At 32.3% G+C, this 17,114-nt stretch overlaps 3 long non-coding RNA genes across 9 annotated transcripts in view; 2 read left to right on the top strand and 1 right to left on the bottom strand.

The window, feature by feature from the left end:
• Positions 1-11,511, bottom strand: part of LOC141460404 (uncharacterized) — a 326,313-nt gene extending 314,802 nt beyond the window's left edge. For 2 of the 4 annotated variants that reach the window (XR_012461978.1, XR_012461979.1), the window contains exons 1-5: positions 10,722-11,511; positions 9,897-10,112; positions 9,389-9,548; positions 8,857-9,113; positions 5,440-5,590 (exon numbers count right to left, since the gene is read on the bottom strand). This is a non-coding gene — a long non-coding RNA (uncharacterized lncRNA). The remainder of the gene's footprint in view (positions 1-5,439; positions 5,591-8,856; positions 9,114-9,388; positions 9,549-9,896; positions 10,113-10,721) is intronic. The other 2 variants (XR_012461981.1, XR_012461980.1) reach the window with 2 other exon arrangements.
• Positions 610-9,388, top strand: LOC141460405 (uncharacterized). 2 transcript variants are annotated; one of them, XR_012461984.1, is made up of 4 exons: positions 748-988; positions 1,518-1,828; positions 1,959-2,078; positions 9,374-9,388. It is a non-coding gene; the product is annotated as an uncharacterized lncRNA (long non-coding RNA). The 2 variants fall into 2 exon arrangements; XR_012461983.1 differs by lacking the exon at positions 9,374-9,388 and having other exon boundaries at positions 610-988; positions 1,959-2,314.
• LOC141460398 (uncharacterized) overlaps positions 10,112-17,114 on the top strand; it is a 254,017-nt gene continuing 247,014 nt past the window's right edge. For 2 of the 3 annotated variants that reach the window (XR_012461946.1, XR_012461945.1), the window contains exons 1-2: positions 10,245-10,261; positions 10,441-10,526. This is a non-coding gene — a long non-coding RNA (uncharacterized lncRNA). Of the gene's footprint in view, positions 10,262-10,440; positions 10,527-17,114 lie in introns of all 3 variants that reach the window. The other variant, XR_012461940.1, reaches the window with a different exon arrangement.

Here is a 17,114-nt window from a genome sequence, read left to right as displayed (position 1 = left end):
ACGGATGAAAATATCCGATTATAATTAATCAACATTAGTACCGTGAGGTGCTTGCTCAACTCCGTGAAAGAGTAAGGAAAAAAACGACCCGATTTGTGGAAGAACAAGTCCTGGGGGTTCTCCATCAAGACAACGCGCCGACTCACACTGCATTGTCTGGTCAAGAACAGTTTCTAGCCAAGTTCAAACATCCCAGTTTTAGGCCTCATCCGCCTTATTCGCCTGACCTGGCCACATGTGACTTTAGATCTGTTCCCCAAAGTAAAATCTGCATTAAAAGGAGAACACGATTTCAGTCCGTTGAAGCTGTGAAAGAAAAAGCGGCACTCGTCATGCAGGAGCTCACAGAAAAAGACTTCCAGCACTGTTTCGAACAATGGTAAATTCGCATGGAGCGTTGTAGGGATAGGGGAGGGGTGTATATTGAAGGTGATAATAACTAAATATGTATAAATTTAAAATAAAATGTTTTACAGCATCAGTCTCGTTATTTAATAGTCACACCTCGTATATCTTAATACTGCTAATTTTTGTCCATAAAATTAGTAAATTTTTTTTTTTCAAAAAATTCTTATTTTTTGAAATATGTTGAAGTTAATAACAGACTTCTTTGGGTTTAAAAGGAGAGAGAGAAAAAAAGAAGGAATATTAGCCGAGCTAGCCACTGGTAACGCCCCCCCTGATTAAAAAAAATAAAAAATCCTCAAGTCATTCACCCCTTGTTGAACTCGTCCATTTAAAAATTAGTAATCAAAAGGATTGTAAAAGATAGGTTATATTTTTGATTGGACTAAAAAGAAGTAAAATTAAAATGCGATGAAATATGCGTTTATAAATTAGTGAAGGAATGGTAAAAAAGAAAAAATTAAACCAAGAGCGTTAGATTCTTCTTTTTTTTTTTATTAAAAAAAAATTGTTTGTGCTAAAACGATACGTTGTTTAGTCTGATATTGTGTGAAGATACTGTTCGATTTTTTGGTTAAACATGGTAATTATTTTAATCTACTTATCTACCAAAGTTCTTTAAATCTGTATTTTAAATTCCTTAGTCTTTTTTTAGCCCCGCGCATTAAAGCTATATATTTCATTTGTATGTTGCAATGCAATGATTTTATTTTTTAAACTGTGATCTACTTTGTACAGACACAAGTAAAGAATCGAACTATACTAAGTTGATTGGGAGGGAAAAAAATGCAGAAGCTCCGTGGAAAAATAAGATTATCCATCTGATAAGGAACAATGCACTTTCAAATGCTCAACAATTATCACTTTTTAATGTGAAGGTTAAAAAATTGTATGTATAATCAGATAAGCAATGAAATGCAGTTGAAATAATAGCTCTTGTATGCATGCACTGCATTGTTTAGGTTTTGTTTTTGTTTTTTGTGTTGCGTTTTGATTGCAGGTTATCACGTAGACCTGATCTTCTAAAGATTATCCAGTAATCTTTTATTTTATTAATGTGCCCACCCTAGATGGTTTTTAATTTTTTTTCTATAAAGATACTTCTGTTTAAGGTAAGTTCGTTTATGAAAAACCAACAATAAGTGCTGTATAACAATTTGGGACAATAATAAATTTGTGTAGTCCATGCCACGCTGTGGACGGAGTGCAAAAAGTCATGAATATGGCCAGAGAAAAACAGAATCAGAACATGAATGGGATGATATTAAGAGAAAAATGAATTTGCCCACGTTTATGGCCAAAACAGAAAGCTTCAGTATTCAAGAGATGTCCAAAAACAAGTTCGTTTTAGAATGTGCAAGAATACTCACGAGATTATGTGCTAAAAATGTACAAAATAAGAATAAATAAAGCAAAAATGAAGGTAAGTACCGCAAAAGAAGATGTCCAAACGTATCTTGTTGAACAGTAATTAAAATAGGATTCTTAATAAAGACTACTTAAAAGAGCATTTCATAATTACTCTATAATAAAAATATGTTTTTGTTTCATAGCGGTAGTACCGACTTCGCGTCGGCTCCTTACAAGATGGAGAAGAACTCCAGCGATATTTCTGGAAGGCTCATAACATTACCCCATAAAAACACTCAGAATGAGAAAGTTTTGAAAAATAAGTAAGATGGTTTGATACCGTAATCTTTTTTGAGCAATTTATCTGCTTGTTGGGGTAACGTGGAGGCACCTAAAAGATTCAATACAGTGTAATAGCTTAGCTTTTAAACAAAGAATTCTTTATTTTTTTTTCTAAAAAGTAAAAATAAAATAAAGAAGTTGCATAGAAATAAAAATAAAAAATGCATTATTGACAAAAGTGCAATACGGAAGAAAACAATGTGTGCTGCAAGCCTTACACAATTGCATTGCAGTCAAACACAAGTACGTGAGTTACCGTACAGAGAGAAGACTTCTTGCATTCTTCTTGTTTAGTTGTTTTGTTACTTGCACAATTGCATTCATACAATTGCTATTTGTATTCTTCTCAATTCGGAACTGCTGACCTAAGTACAGTTCATGGTTCAAAAAGTATGCATTTAACCTAATCCGTTCTCGGTTTTGTAAAATATTCTTTTGTTTGCCAGTTGTTAAGAATGTTTTTTTTTCATTTTTTTCTTTTCCTTATTTTAAATTTTTTGCCTTACATTAATTTAACGTTTTGCCTTTTTTCTATTTGGATCTTAATGGAAGAAAAGTTAATTTAAACTAATCGGAACTTCAGAAATTTATAATCAGCACGCTTTTAAAAAGAATATTTTAGGAAACATCTGGTGTGACCACCCACACCACTTTCCCTTCTCGCAAGATACGTAATTAGAGTTGTAAAACTTGCAAATGAGATTAAGAGATCAAAAAATTCCAAGGCTGTTTAAATTGAACACAAACGATGTGGTTACAGGACGCGAAGTAATTGGTGCAACTCTTAAAAGAAACCTTCAAAAGAAGGCCAGGTGTATAGAACATCGATAACCTTCTTAGTTGCAAACCTAAGTTTCATTGAGCGAGTGTTATAAGAATCGAAAATAAGAGCAATGCACGTTTGTGACAAAGTTCTTGTGCAATCGGGGAAAAATTTTACAAAAATTTTTAAAATGTTACGTGAAGCTTTTCGGAATGAATGTTTCGGAAGCGTTCACCCTATCAGAGTGGTTTTTGAAGAAGGTCGGCAGACAAGACTCATCGACCTTGTAGAGAACACTCGAGAGACGCAGAAACAAAAGAAATGTCATGTGATTGAAGACTCACTAAGAAAAAAATCGCTGTTTGGGATTTAATTTAACAATATTTAAGAAGAAGCGTTTTCCAGATGTTTCCAGATGCGAAAAACGGGGGTAGCAAAATTTTATAGCTTGCCACAGGAAATACTCTAAAGGACAATGTTAAGTAATTTTAAATGTAACGAACAGAAATACATTAAATACTTAAATGAAATTTATAAGACGTAGAGAAATAAGGTCATCTCCATTGAAAAAGATACATTTACGACAGAGTAAATGTCCTGTTAACTGTACAATCAAAAGGAAATGTTTAATTTCTAGCAATCAGTCGTAAGTTCAGTCCTCTACATGCTTGCAACAGCAAGAAATACCTGTCAAATGAAGAAGTAGAAGTCTTAACGACAAGAAAACTTTGAACTAGTTTCACAACTTTGTGTGAGCATCTCCTATACTCCAGACTTTAACACAATATCGCTTTGACTTCACTATTCAGATTACTGAAGCCATCTTAAAACACATAAAATTCGGTATTATCCCTAAATGTAAGAAAAACAGGTTTTTTACAAAGCCAATGATAAAACCGAAGCGTGCCAATTTTAGTTGTAAGATTTTTATTTCCCAATCAATCACTTGCTATAAAACGACTAAAAAATTGCAATATTTAAAGAAAAAAAAAAAAAACTTTTAAAGAATCAGTTCACTTTTATGCGTTGCATTTAAATAAGCAATAATCTTCAGATGCACAATCCTGTTTATTTATAACACATATGAATGCATTGTGCGAGCAGCAGCTCCCACTACTCTTCTAGAGCAAGAATGCAGTTTAGTGCATACAGACACATGTAATAGAAGCACGTCTCTCCAAGATTAACGATCATTTTTTTAAATCTTGGGTGTAAGATAGTTTGGCCTCGCCTTCACAGTCTACAGTTAAAGTACAGAATCAAGTAGAAAAGACAGGACTTTAACTCCAGTTTGGATTCTTTTATTTTTTTCTAAGACTTTTTTTATTAACTGAGAATTTCCTAAGCAAAAACCACGTACTACTGGGTTTTGTTTTTCTTTTAATGAAGGATAATAAAAAAACTCTGCTCAGTGTAGAAAATGGGAAGGTTAAAAATTATGTAACCTCTTGGGCTTATTATTAATTATTACTGAAAGATGTCTTTCTGCCGGTGTCGTTTAGTAAAGAACTAATATTCAAGCAAAAAGAAATACGAGTGTACATAAATCGGCGTAACCTGAAAGGAACGGATGCGACGAAGAGTTGTCATAAAAGCTGGAAGATCGAGTACTACTGCCACCGTGGGAAGTAATAAAGATGGAGAGTACTTCCATTCGGCCTGTTGTAAACAGGTTTAGACTTGAGTTGACATAAATAGTACGTACTTCAAACTAAGTAGATATGTTGGATTTTAGATTGTATCATTCATATTAGTGAGTCTTCAGAGATGTAAGTAAATGTCATTGGATAGATAACAAAAGCCTATTTAAAAAAAGAAAAAAAGGGAAGGGATTAGCTATGCGGTTAGCGTACTGGACTCCCACGCGGAGGTCCCGGGTTCGAATCCAGCTGCTGACCTCCTTAGATTCTCTCTTCCTAGGAGCTTCTTACAGCTCACTGTCCGGTGATGGATAGTGTTGTTTGTAACGAGAGAGCTCTGTCCGGAGGCCGGCAGTGCACTGAAAAAAGCTCCGGGCGCCAATAACCTAAGATGTTGACGCGCCTTAAATCATTTAAAAAAAAAAAAAAAAAATACGATACTTTAAAGTCACACTTTGAGAGCAAAGTGACAATTGTTCATAGGGAGAGGCCAATAGAAACTAATCCAGCAGTACGGGATTGAGTTAAACATTTTGCTAAAAGATGGGCAAAGAGAACCATTCACAGGACAGCTCAGAATAGATGATATGGGGATGAGATTAAAAAAAGCAAAACAAAAACCCACAGATACCTCTAATCAAATCAGCAATGAAATATTTGACAGAAACAGAAAAAATCAAATTCTCTAACCCAAACTAATTAATAAACCTCTGATGATGAGTAAATATCCAAAACTGGTCAGAAAAATATAAAGCTACAAAAGGATAAAATCAACAGTATAATGCAGCTCTAAAGAACCAAATCACATTTTCAATGCTTATGTTATAATCATAGTAAATTAAAATACACAACCTTTTGAAAAAAGTTATTTAAAAAAGATGAATGTAACCTGTTCGCCTGCACTTATAAATGCATCCTCTAATGCACAGTTAAACTCACCAAAAAAAAAAAACATGTTAACGTCACTTCATCAAAAGTTTTGAATTGGTTTCTACATTCCGTACAGGTTTCTAAGTCCTGTACATGGACAAATCAGTCTCCCAAAAATTCTCTGTAGAATCTTATTCAATTTTTTTTGCCAATAAACAACCTAAAAAAAGTTTAGAATTAAACAAAAAAAAAATACATCAACTAACAAGCAATTCTATCCGTAGGATGCATCATTTCAACCTTTAAAAATCATGCTGACCAAATGCATTCAACATAAACTCATGATGCAACAACGTTGAAGTTTGAAAAAAAAAAATCAGAAGTGATTTTTTAACTACACTAATTACACTATTGTAATAATTAAAGACAAATTTTCTCCATTCGTTTAGTGCCCTTCAAATAAATATAGAATGCAACCGGGATAGAGTTGGTTCTGCCGCAGTTACAGGTTATGGACCAACATTAAACTCGTCAATCGAACAGCTAAGACATTTTTACTTATCTCTTAAAATTTATAGTAAACGTTACACATTCTTCACAGACTGAAACTTACTTAAAAGCTCGCTTTTCAGGAAACCAATTTTTTAATAAAACGGCATTTCGATACATATTATAAATAGTATACGAAGTTTAAAACAAATCGATTAAGCAGTTATCCAATAAATTCAAAACATCACCTAAATAATGATCAGTAAAGTCACAAATAGGAAAACAATTGAATTAGTGTTGAGGGAGTTCACTGTTCGAGAATGCTGCTGGCTCCAGAGTAGTAGAGAAGCTAACATTTTTTGTAGAAATATGAGTTTTACAAAATACTGGGGAAAATAAAACAATGACAAAGTACCGAAGGACACCTACAAAGGGAAGACAGTTAGTTATGGATGCTGTTACACTTTGTCTTAGCACTTCTAAAAGAATGTACAGCAATCTTGTGGATTTAACAGTTATGATAATGTAGCGACACATACAACTCAGCAAATTTATAATACCCTGAAGAAGGCAATAAATTTGCCGAAACATCGGCTTGAAAAAAGAATTTTGTTGGCCACAAAATTCCCAAGGATTACCTATTAACAACGGTCGAAAATCAAACCATCATTCTTTTAGTATCTCAATTTTCTTCTAAAAATGGATTTGATATCTCAAATTTGGTAAGGGAGGAAAAGAAGAACCCCTAAAATTCATTCTTTTCATTGATCAGAACTTGTCCTCGATATAGAACCAAGGGCACAGTCAGAACGGCTTTGGAAATAGCATGACTTTATCCTGGAAGGCTATTCCAGGAATCTTAACTAGTTAAAAATCTTATTAGTGCAAAATCAGAACTGACAAAATCTTGGTAGTTAGGTAAAGTACCGGATAATTCTTGTTGCCTGGCCTATTTATAGGGCAGCACGATAAGTAGCTAAACATCTTCACAGGGGGTGGGGTAATTTAACCCAGAACCTCTGTTTTGGCTGTTGAGGATATGGTTTCTCAAATCCTCGAAAGATTGGAGGCGAAAATCCTGGACCTTGTACCATCAAAAAAGTGATAAATTTGACAAATACACCATCTAGGATATAGCCAAAATAAGCCTCTTTGGCTTATTGTGAAATACGAGAAAACATTATACAAAATGTTACTATAAGTATTCATGGCGATAGACAAAAGATCATTTAAAACAATTTAGAAACTACCTGTAAAGAGAGAAATAAGACTTCATGCTAAATTTTACCAAAAATGGTAGAAAATAATATTTTACACGGATAAATTAAAAGCTAAATAAATATTTATTACAAGAATAAGAAATATTATCTACCACTGGTGAAAAAGTAACAATCACAATTACGTTGTAAGCAAACTTACCAAGGCAAAAAGTAGCTGGTAGATGTAACTGCATAGAATTAGCAAGCAAAGTTTTATCATTTCCTAAACCTAAAGTGAGTAGTGTAACATGGCACGATTCGAGATATAGGTTCTTTAATTTGGGACTTGAATGCTCTACTTGCCCCAATATGGACGTACGGAATACAACTTTACGGAAGTACCAAAAAATCGAACATCAACCGACTTCAGATCTTACAATCAAAAATTCTAAGAACAATAGTTAACGCTCCCTTTTACGTCTCCAATCACACAATACACTCTGATCTCAATATTCCTCTCGTTTCTGAAATAGCCCAAACTCGATACACCAAAACTCCATTCAAATCTACACAGTCATTACAACCCTCTTATCCACAACATGTCTACCACAACACTTCCTTCTAATCCTCAACGCAGACTAAAGCGGCGGTGGCCACGCGACCATCTCAACACAACGCCGATCTCCTAGGATGGTTGCTGTGTAAGCTTGCCAATCTGGCGAACTAACGGCTTCCATCACTGGATGGTCGTCGTTCACTCCAATCATGCCCTCGGCGCACATGCATGTTCACGTATGTGTGTGGATATACATATGCGTGCATGTGTATTTGTGCCATCTCTCATCACTTTTGCTTGTTGTACTGCATACAGTTGCAAAATAAAAATGAAAAATAAAAAAAAATTCATGCACTTTAGTCACCATGTTACAAGTGTTAACGTTTTAATTTTGAGCATTTACAATATACTAAATAATTGCAACATGCCATGGAATGCAAAATGTACATTCTATTCTAAAGTCCTAATCTCATGAATATTTAAAACTATTGTTGCTTTAAAACTCACAAAATAAAATATAAATCTACTAACAATTATAGATTCAGTATTTAAAAATAATTTAAACAAATCCTTGAAAAAAACAATCAATAAATAATTTCACAAAGTCAGATTAGATTCACAGTTAAATCGGATTTAGAATAAAATGAAAATAAATAAAAAAAAGTCTTAACACAAGTAAAGTAAGTTCTTCAAGACAAAATCCTTTTTAAATATGAAACTAATGAGCACGTTTGATCTAATCTGACCAAGAGTTTAAGCTCATTAAGAAAAAACTTAATAAATTTAACCAAACCTGTAAGAATCTGATCTTGGAAGTGCTAATGGTTTAATTTAATAATCTTTTAAACTAGGATTATTCATCTAATTTACCACACAATTTCTAAGTTGTTAATCTAAAAGTGTTGTAGTACTACGTCAGTAGGAAATTCTTAAAGAAGAATAAAATATTGAAGATATTATCATGCAGTCAACGAAAATTCTCGAACAAAACAATTCATAAATACAAAGTTGCCTAAATTCATAAAGCAAAATGGGAATAATTTCTAATTAAGTTTTAAATTTTTTAAAAAAATCCGAAAAACTGAGCTAGAATGTGAAGGCCATTTTTCATTTAAATTAAACTTTATTCAGAAAAAACTTACTTTTTGATAATTATCATCATTTTTATCATATTTTATTCTCATTAAATTATTAAACATGCTATATATTTCGTGCAAAATTTTAAATTAAAATATTACATACCCCAGATAAATCCTTTTTCTCACTAATTACTGGAAGATCTTCTAAGCTTAGATTGATTGAAAGATCTTCTAAACTCAGCAACTTTATCTAATCTTACAGATAAAATCAAGTAAACCAAATTCACAGTTAGTAGCAATAGAAACCAACACAATCCATCTTTTTTTTTAACTAAAAAAAGAAATCACACAAATCACATCTTGTAAAAAACTTTTGATTCACAATGGCGGTCTTCCTTTCCCTGGCACAGCTCTCAGTTTCTGTAATAAAGTTAATATATATTTATTTATTTTTTATTTAATGATTAAATTAACTGAAATTTATAATTTTAAATTAATTAAATACTGTAAACAAATTTTCATAATAATTTCATTCATATTTATAAAAATTTGAACAATGTTACTTAAATGTAAAATATTTTTTATTTTAATTTTTTGAAAGTTTATTGATAGTAATTAAAAAAAATTTGAATTAATTACTGTTATTACTATTAATATTAAAAAATATATAAATTATACAGACTTAATGTACCCACCCCCTTTCCTGTAGAACGGATAAGTCCATCTCGTGATGCTGCCGAATCTACATCATTAATATGTAAGTTACTAATTTAATATAATTATTTCAGATTAATTTATCTCAAAACCATCCAAATTTTGTTAGTTTCTTTATCAATCATAGTATGTACGACAAAACTACAAAAAAAAATTGCAACATTTATCGATGGATTAACTATTAAAAATGAAAAATTAGATCAATCTGAAGGTCAAAGAAAAGTTAATAATGGCGAACAAAAAAAAGCAGATTGCTAGTTTAAATTGAAATTGAAATCCAATAAAATATATGTAATCCATCAATAAATATTGGCTGAATAATATAGTTTTAAATATTTCTACTAGTGTTTTGAGAATTTAAATTGCGAGAATCTGTAAATTTTTTGTAAGTACAATCAAACATATGGTAATGAAATCTTAGGAACTGTTTGATTCTCTTTTAAGGTAATAATTTTTAAACTGAAAGTATACTTACGTAATTAAACTTACCTGGTTAGATTCTTGGACATATTTTTTCAAGCAATTTCATTAAATGCTTCTTTTGCAACTTTGCAAAAGCAACTTTGAACATCGACTTAACCTTTAGTTGAATTAGTAGTAGGTCTTATGCCCAAAATTCACAACTCTAAGGAACTATCACCATCTATACTTGCACTTGTGTTCTCCTTGCATATATTATATTATGTGGCTTAAAAGAAGGCTCAGCTTAAAAAAAAATTAGAATTAGTTCTGCATTTTACTTTTTTTCTTAATTGCAAATTCAAGATTCGCAACTTCAAGCAACAATCGCATTCAATACATGCATCTTTCCTTGAGTTTTAATGGAAAGCTCAGTAAAAAAAATTGTTATAAATGTGAGTTATTAGCTTCATAATAATATGAAATTACGATACTTGCAGTAGCAGCTACTTATTTTACTCTAAAATTTTGTAGAACTAAGTCCTCATACACAGTTTGAACCGAACATTACTATTTTTTCTGATTTTTGGCATAAAATACTTTAAATTTTAATCAAATATTTGCAAAGTTACAGGTGCGGGAGTGTTTTGGTGAAAATTAGTGTCCAGTGATGAGATGTTCTGAATTAGAAGTTTGAATCTACTTCTTCTGAAGCCAAAGGTATGTGAATTTGTTTTCTAGCATGAAATTGGAACTTTGTTGCATGAAAATTATTGTTATCAATGTACTTTTGTCTTTACGATTGTTAACACTCACCTGGAATCAACTATTCTAAAATTATTTTAACCCATTAGGTGAATGCAGGTTTTTTAAGATTAAGACTTAGTTCTAAATGAAAAAACGGGTCATGCTCACCTTCAGTATGTCTATCCATGTTAAAAAGACAAATTTTTCATTGTAGAACATATGATGAAAGCATGGACTTCTCACTAGGAAAATTGGCAATCCAGCATTAACCTCATTTATTTCTTTCTTCTGATGATGCTGAGCTTAAAAAAAAATCAATAAGATTCCTGTATTTTTGTTTTTAGACTATTTTTAATTCACTTTTCTTGGTTGTAAACTTTTCTAAGATCAGAAAAAAAAACCATTGTTAGTGTCAACTGTTTCAATTTAAGATACAGTACATCAGCAACATTTTAAGCCAGCACTGTTCAGCATCTGAATTACTTCATTCATTTTTTGTCCCTTTTTCAAGAGTACATTACTATCAATTACGATTTAAAATTTTAAGCAACCAGTCAGGCAATTTTAAGCAATCAGTTTTAAAGCATTAAAACCGTTTTTTTAGGAAACAAAGAAAGATTTACATCACAGAAATAGTGATCAAGATGTTTATTTCAGTCATCTGGAACTTTAAGCGTTTTAGCCAAACTTTAAAAGTTGACTACGAAGAATTTGAATCCACTTTATCCAAAGCATAACTTGATGCACTTTTCTTCACTGGTGAAATGAAGAAATTATCCACCATCTTTTTCGTCTACTTCACTCAAATTTCCACAAAACCTACATTTTCACTCAAATAACAACTATGCACTCGTTTTATGAAACACGTTGATTGCTATTGAGGTTAGAATTGAATGTGTAAACCATCTAGAATCTCCATATTGTCATGATAACACCAATAAGCGTGAGGTTAGGCAGTAATTGGGTGACGAATGAACTAGATACTACTTCAGCCATCTAGATGTTTGATTTATAAACTCTAAAAACATGACGAGTTATCAAAGATTTAGTGTAAGAAATGGTATTTAACGTTAGGGACTATCGCATTTTTTATAATATTTGGAATATTTGATTATAATTTGCAATTTGAACAAAATTTATCAATTAAAAACTTTAAAAAGTAATAATTAGGGAAAATCGAGTGCGTTTTTCAATTAGAAAGATTAGATTTCTTACCCCTAATATATGGAATTATTATCATACCTTTTTTAAATTGAGTTTAAATCAATTTTTGTGGGATTTCAGAATATGAATAAAGTGATTTTAGCTCTTAAAATCTGAGTGTGCGAACAGAATCAAAATTAGTACACAATTTATTAGTGCTGCACGAGAAACGAGACAAATCTCGGTCTCGGTACCGAGACCGAGACGAGACTTGAGCAACCGAGACCGAGACCGAGATCGAGACATGATATATATCTCGTCGAGAAATCTCGGTCTCGTCTCGGTTTTTCAAATATTAATTTTTAGCTACAAAATTATAAAATTGTGTTCTTTATTAATAAATAATCATTACGAGTATTGAATTAATTATTAAAAGATACGATTTTATTATATATGCTCAATATTACTACATCTATTTGACTTCGAATTACATAAGTAAAGTAAGCAAAGTAAAGTAATCGCCTATTTTTTCAGGCGGGGCTTAACGTCCAACTACCAATTAGGTGTCGCGGACGGTGGCGACTAGCAAACATACTTTACTGTAAATTTCTTTTATTAACCATTAAATAAAATACAAGGCCTAAGACCGGGAATCGAACCCAGTACCACAATACACATTAGCTTCGCAGGTCTCGCGACGCTCGGCTACCGTGGCGGCCCCCTTCGAATTACCTAATTTTTACATAAATTCACTAAATTTTACTATTCATATCATTCATTTATTCAATTTCAAAAATTTTACTATTAATAATCTAATACTTTGAACTTTGATATTATTTGAATTATATTTTAGAATCTTAGAATTAGTGAATTTGAAAAAAAAGACTATCTATGCACCTAAAAAATATTGCCACAAATTTTCGTTTTTAAGATACACTTTGCCCAAGCATTGATACATAAAAGAGCTTTTACAGAGTTAGAAGTTAGAGAAGATCTTCTATTGGTCATTATCATCGCAGCTTGCGAAAATAATCTTTCCGATGGCAATGAAGTTGCACAGATACTAAAAATATCTTTTGCCATTCTAGACAAATTTTTGAAGGAATTCTCAAGTGTTTTCCACCATTCTAAAATGTCAACGTCTACTGGTGCTTGGTCTAATTTGGTGTAATTAATTATTTCTGTCTACATGCTTCGGTGATATTTGCTGATTTTTGAGCAAATGGTGCAAAAATATTGATGACAGTCGTCGTCGTCGTCAAAAGGTGAATCATCAGATTCTTTATCTTCACCAACAGCCATAACTAATGGAGCGGGAAGTTTGTTGGGAGGTATATTTTTTATTTCACGAATCGACTTGTTATAGCAGGCAGATATGTTATTTGGGTCTTTCATTTGGCGCGTTTTTAACATCTTTTTGAAATTATATAAAGATATATAACAGTAATAGTAATATATGATGCATTGAAGTGTAAGTAGTTGTCTTCTTTTACACACATTTTCATTACCAATATATAAATTAAAATAATTATTAGAAAATAATAACATTTTTTGAAAAGATTATTAATAGCAAACCGCTTTTAATACTTAAACAAAAATTCAAAAAACCGAGACCGAGATATCTCGACGAGACCGAGACCAAGACCGAGATCGAGACTGCATAAAGTCTCGCCTCGTCTCGGTCACGTGCAGCACTAGGTGGTTAGAAGTGGATGAACAATTCCTCACAAGAATTCTTGAACAAGAAAGTGATTGTTCGTAAAAATCACTTAGGGTTCCTTTCTATTCCTGTAGCCTGATTGTTTATCAGGGTTTAAGCAAAATATACTCCTGATATCCTTCTTCTTGGAATGAGTTGGGCACCAGGAATGTTTTATTCCCAATCCCTGAGATTTCCCTTAAAAGAGCCTGGGTGGTTATCACCGTAAATAATTCTACAAGAAATGAAATGAAATTTTAAAAATTAAATGGTCATTATATTTATTGTTAACGGGAGTTTGGTTAAGTTTTATGATTTTCATAATTGTTCTGCTTGAACTTCTTTAATAAATTTGTCCTGTATAGATGAAAAAATTATATCCAGCTACTTTTAATGCATTTACTTAATTATTATCTGTTCGAATTGGTTGAACATGTGAATCGCTTAAGTCATAAAAATGCTTTTAAGAAGTATGAATCTTTGAAGTTAAGAGACTGTCAATGCAATTTTTTATCTTTCCAAAGAAGTGGCCGTAAATATTCAAATTATTTATTTATTATGACTTTACCAATTTTTTTGTTTTTTGCAACATTTCAGTTTTATTATTGGTTTAATTTTTTTTGGTTCATAAAATAAAATTAATTTGTTTTTGTCTTAAAAATAAAAATAAAAAATAGATGAATAATCGATGTAAATAAAAATAAAAAATATCTTATGGAAGCCCCAAGATCTGAAGGGTCCCTTTATGTTCTGATAAACTATGCAGAAGCTTTCTTTTATGTCATGCTGAAATAAGAAATTGGTGGCCATAAAAACATTATTGTAGAATAAATGCGCTTGCACTTCTTCTGTTGCAATTTCATTATAATATAGGCTTTATGTTTTTATGGCATCGTAAATAATTTAATTGCCATCTCACCTTTTCTTTTATACACAATTAATGCATCTAACTTGGTTATGATATAAATATTGTTATCTTTGAATGAGGCTGAGATTTATTTTTTTGGTTTTTTTTTGTTTTTAATTAATTTTATGATTTACAGTTATTTCACTTTCCATTTCTAAACTGATGGCTCTGCTGGTTAGAGAAGGATATTGATTGTTGGGATGGGGTTGAACAATTTGATGAATTTTCGAGTTGAGCTCGGCAGTTTAAGGGTTAAAGCGAGGAGGGGTTAGAACGATAGAAGTTGTCCATGCACCATAGTTTGTTAGGAGGCCAGACCATCGCTCGGGATACTTAAACGTTTTCAGGCATTGCATTCACTCACTGAGGATTCATTCTTAAACTCTCTTCACGACCTTACCCTATTCTTTTAGAAGAGTTAAAGACCAGATAGGCTCAGAACTATAGAAGCTATATGCCCAAGAGAACATAAGAACACCCAATCGCATTCAGGGCATTGCATTCACTACCTAAGGATTCATTCTTACACTCTCTTCACGACCTTACTCTACTCGTCATCCAGTTTAGCCAATTCTTTTAGAAGAGTTAAAGACCAGATAGGATCAGAACAATAGAAGCTGCCCAAGAGTATACAAGGACACTGAATCGCATTCAGGGCATTGCATTCACTCCCTGAGGATTCATTCTTACACTCTCTTCACGACCTTACTCTACTCGTCATCCAGTTTAGCCAATTCTTTTAAGAATAGTTAAAGACCAGATAGGATCAGAACAATAGAAGCTGCCCAAGAGTATATAAGGACACTGAATCGCATTCAGGGCATTGCATTCACTCCCTGAGGATTCATTCTTACACTCTCTTCACGACCTTACTCTACTCGTCATCCAGTTTAGCCAATTCTTTTAAGAAGAGTTAAAGACCAGATACGATCAGAACAATAGAAGCTGCCCAAGAGAACATAAGAACACCCAATCGCATTCAGGGCATTGCATTCACTCCCTGAGGATTCATTCTTACACTCTCTTCACGACCTTACTCTACTCGTCATTCTGTTCAGCCAATTCTTTTAAGAAGAGTTAAAGACCAGATAGGCTCAGAACAATAGAAGCTGCCCAAGAGTATACAAGGACACTGAATCGCATTCAGGGCATTGTATTCACTCCACTGAGGATTCATTCTTACACTCTCTTCACGACCTTACTCTACTCGTCATCCAGTTCAGCCAATTCTTTCAGAAGGATTTAAGCCAGGTAGACTCAAGAACAGTAGGTAGCTATCGGACGCCAGACCACTGCTCGGAACACTCAATCGAATTTAGGCATTGCGTTCACTCACTGAGGATTCATTCTTACACTCTCTTCACGACCTTACTCTACTCGTCATTCTGCTTAGCCAATTCTTTTAGAAGAGTTAAAGCCAGGAAGACTCAAGAACAGTAGTAGCTATCCAAGCCAACAGAGGACGCCAGAGCGCTGCTCGGGACACTCAATCGTATTTAGGCATTGCGTACACTCACTGAGGATTCATTCTTCACGACCTTACTCTACTCGTCATTCTGCTTAGCCAATACTTTTAGAATGGTTTAAGCCAAGTAGACTCAAGGACAGTAGAAGCTATCCAAGCCATCAGAGAACGCCAGACCACTGCTCGGGATATTCAATCGCATTTAGACATCGCGTCACTCACTGAGGGGGGATTCATTCTTCACGACCTTACTCTACTCGTCATCCAGTTTCGGCCAGTTCTTTTAGAATAGTTTATATTTAGTTTATCCCAGTTAGTTATTGTAATTAAAACTCGTTCCTAAGTTAGTGTTAATGCTAGTCATTAAACTCTTAGTAAATTTATGTTTTACTCTATTTAGCCCTTCAGTTTTTTCTTGATCAAATCACTAATATTCCGCTGGTGTCTATAAATTAATAGCCACCTAAATCGCCTTTTCTTGGCTCTACTCATCGTCATCAATCTTATCAATAGCTAACAACTCTAACGACGAATAAACTGAACGTTATTGTTGTCATTTAGCATTAGGAACCTAACAACCAAATTGGGATTCTTTGAGAGTTAAGACGTCATCCTTTTTTGGTCCAATAATAAACGGAATAAATATAATGAAGCTTAAATATTGAATTAATTATTTATTAATACTAATATATTAGTATTATTTTTTAATACAAAATTAAAACGTTTTGGGTCTACTCCACTTTTCTTGTAGCAAATTTCAGTAATTAAATTTAAATTTAAATTTATGAATACAGTAATAATATTTAAAAAAAACAAACTGTAATTAAAAATTGAGTGTTGAAAGAATGAGTTAGTTAAATACTTAATTGGCAAAAACGTTTATTTCTTAAGACATGACATCGGAATGGTTACCTTACCACTAGCGCCGCGAACTTGCAGCGGCATGACTAACAAGTTAATTGCTTTTTCACTCAGTATTTTTATAAAAAAATACTGCCATTTCATTGCTTTAAAATTTTTATTTGCAAAAAAAATGATAGCAGTTAATCAGTTGCAATAATAAAAAACCGAAGCTGAAAAATAAATGCTCTATATTAATTAAAATGAATACAACGTAATGAGTTACATTTTTCTTAAACAAGTTCATATTTATTAGTATTTTTTAATTTTATTTTTATTATTTTTTATTTTTTATAAAACTGCGTTTATTTATTTATTTTTAAGGGTTACCATGCTAATTCTCTTTCGTGTATAAAAATTAAATTTTAATTATTTTCTTGTTAAAATTTGATGTTAAGCATCAAAGGGGTCTTTATTTAAACTGAATTAATGAACCTTAACTCTTTA

Source organism: Rhodnius prolixus, unplaced genomic scaffold (genome assembly GCF_049639745.1).
Source record: "Rhodnius prolixus isolate KJV_2025 unplaced genomic scaffold, Rpr scaffold_6, whole genome shotgun sequence".
NCBI lineage: Eukaryota > Metazoa > Arthropoda > Insecta > Hemiptera > Reduviidae > Rhodnius > Rhodnius prolixus.
Note: the sequence above shows the minus strand (reverse complement) of the source record. Positions and strands in the feature narration are given on the sequence as shown.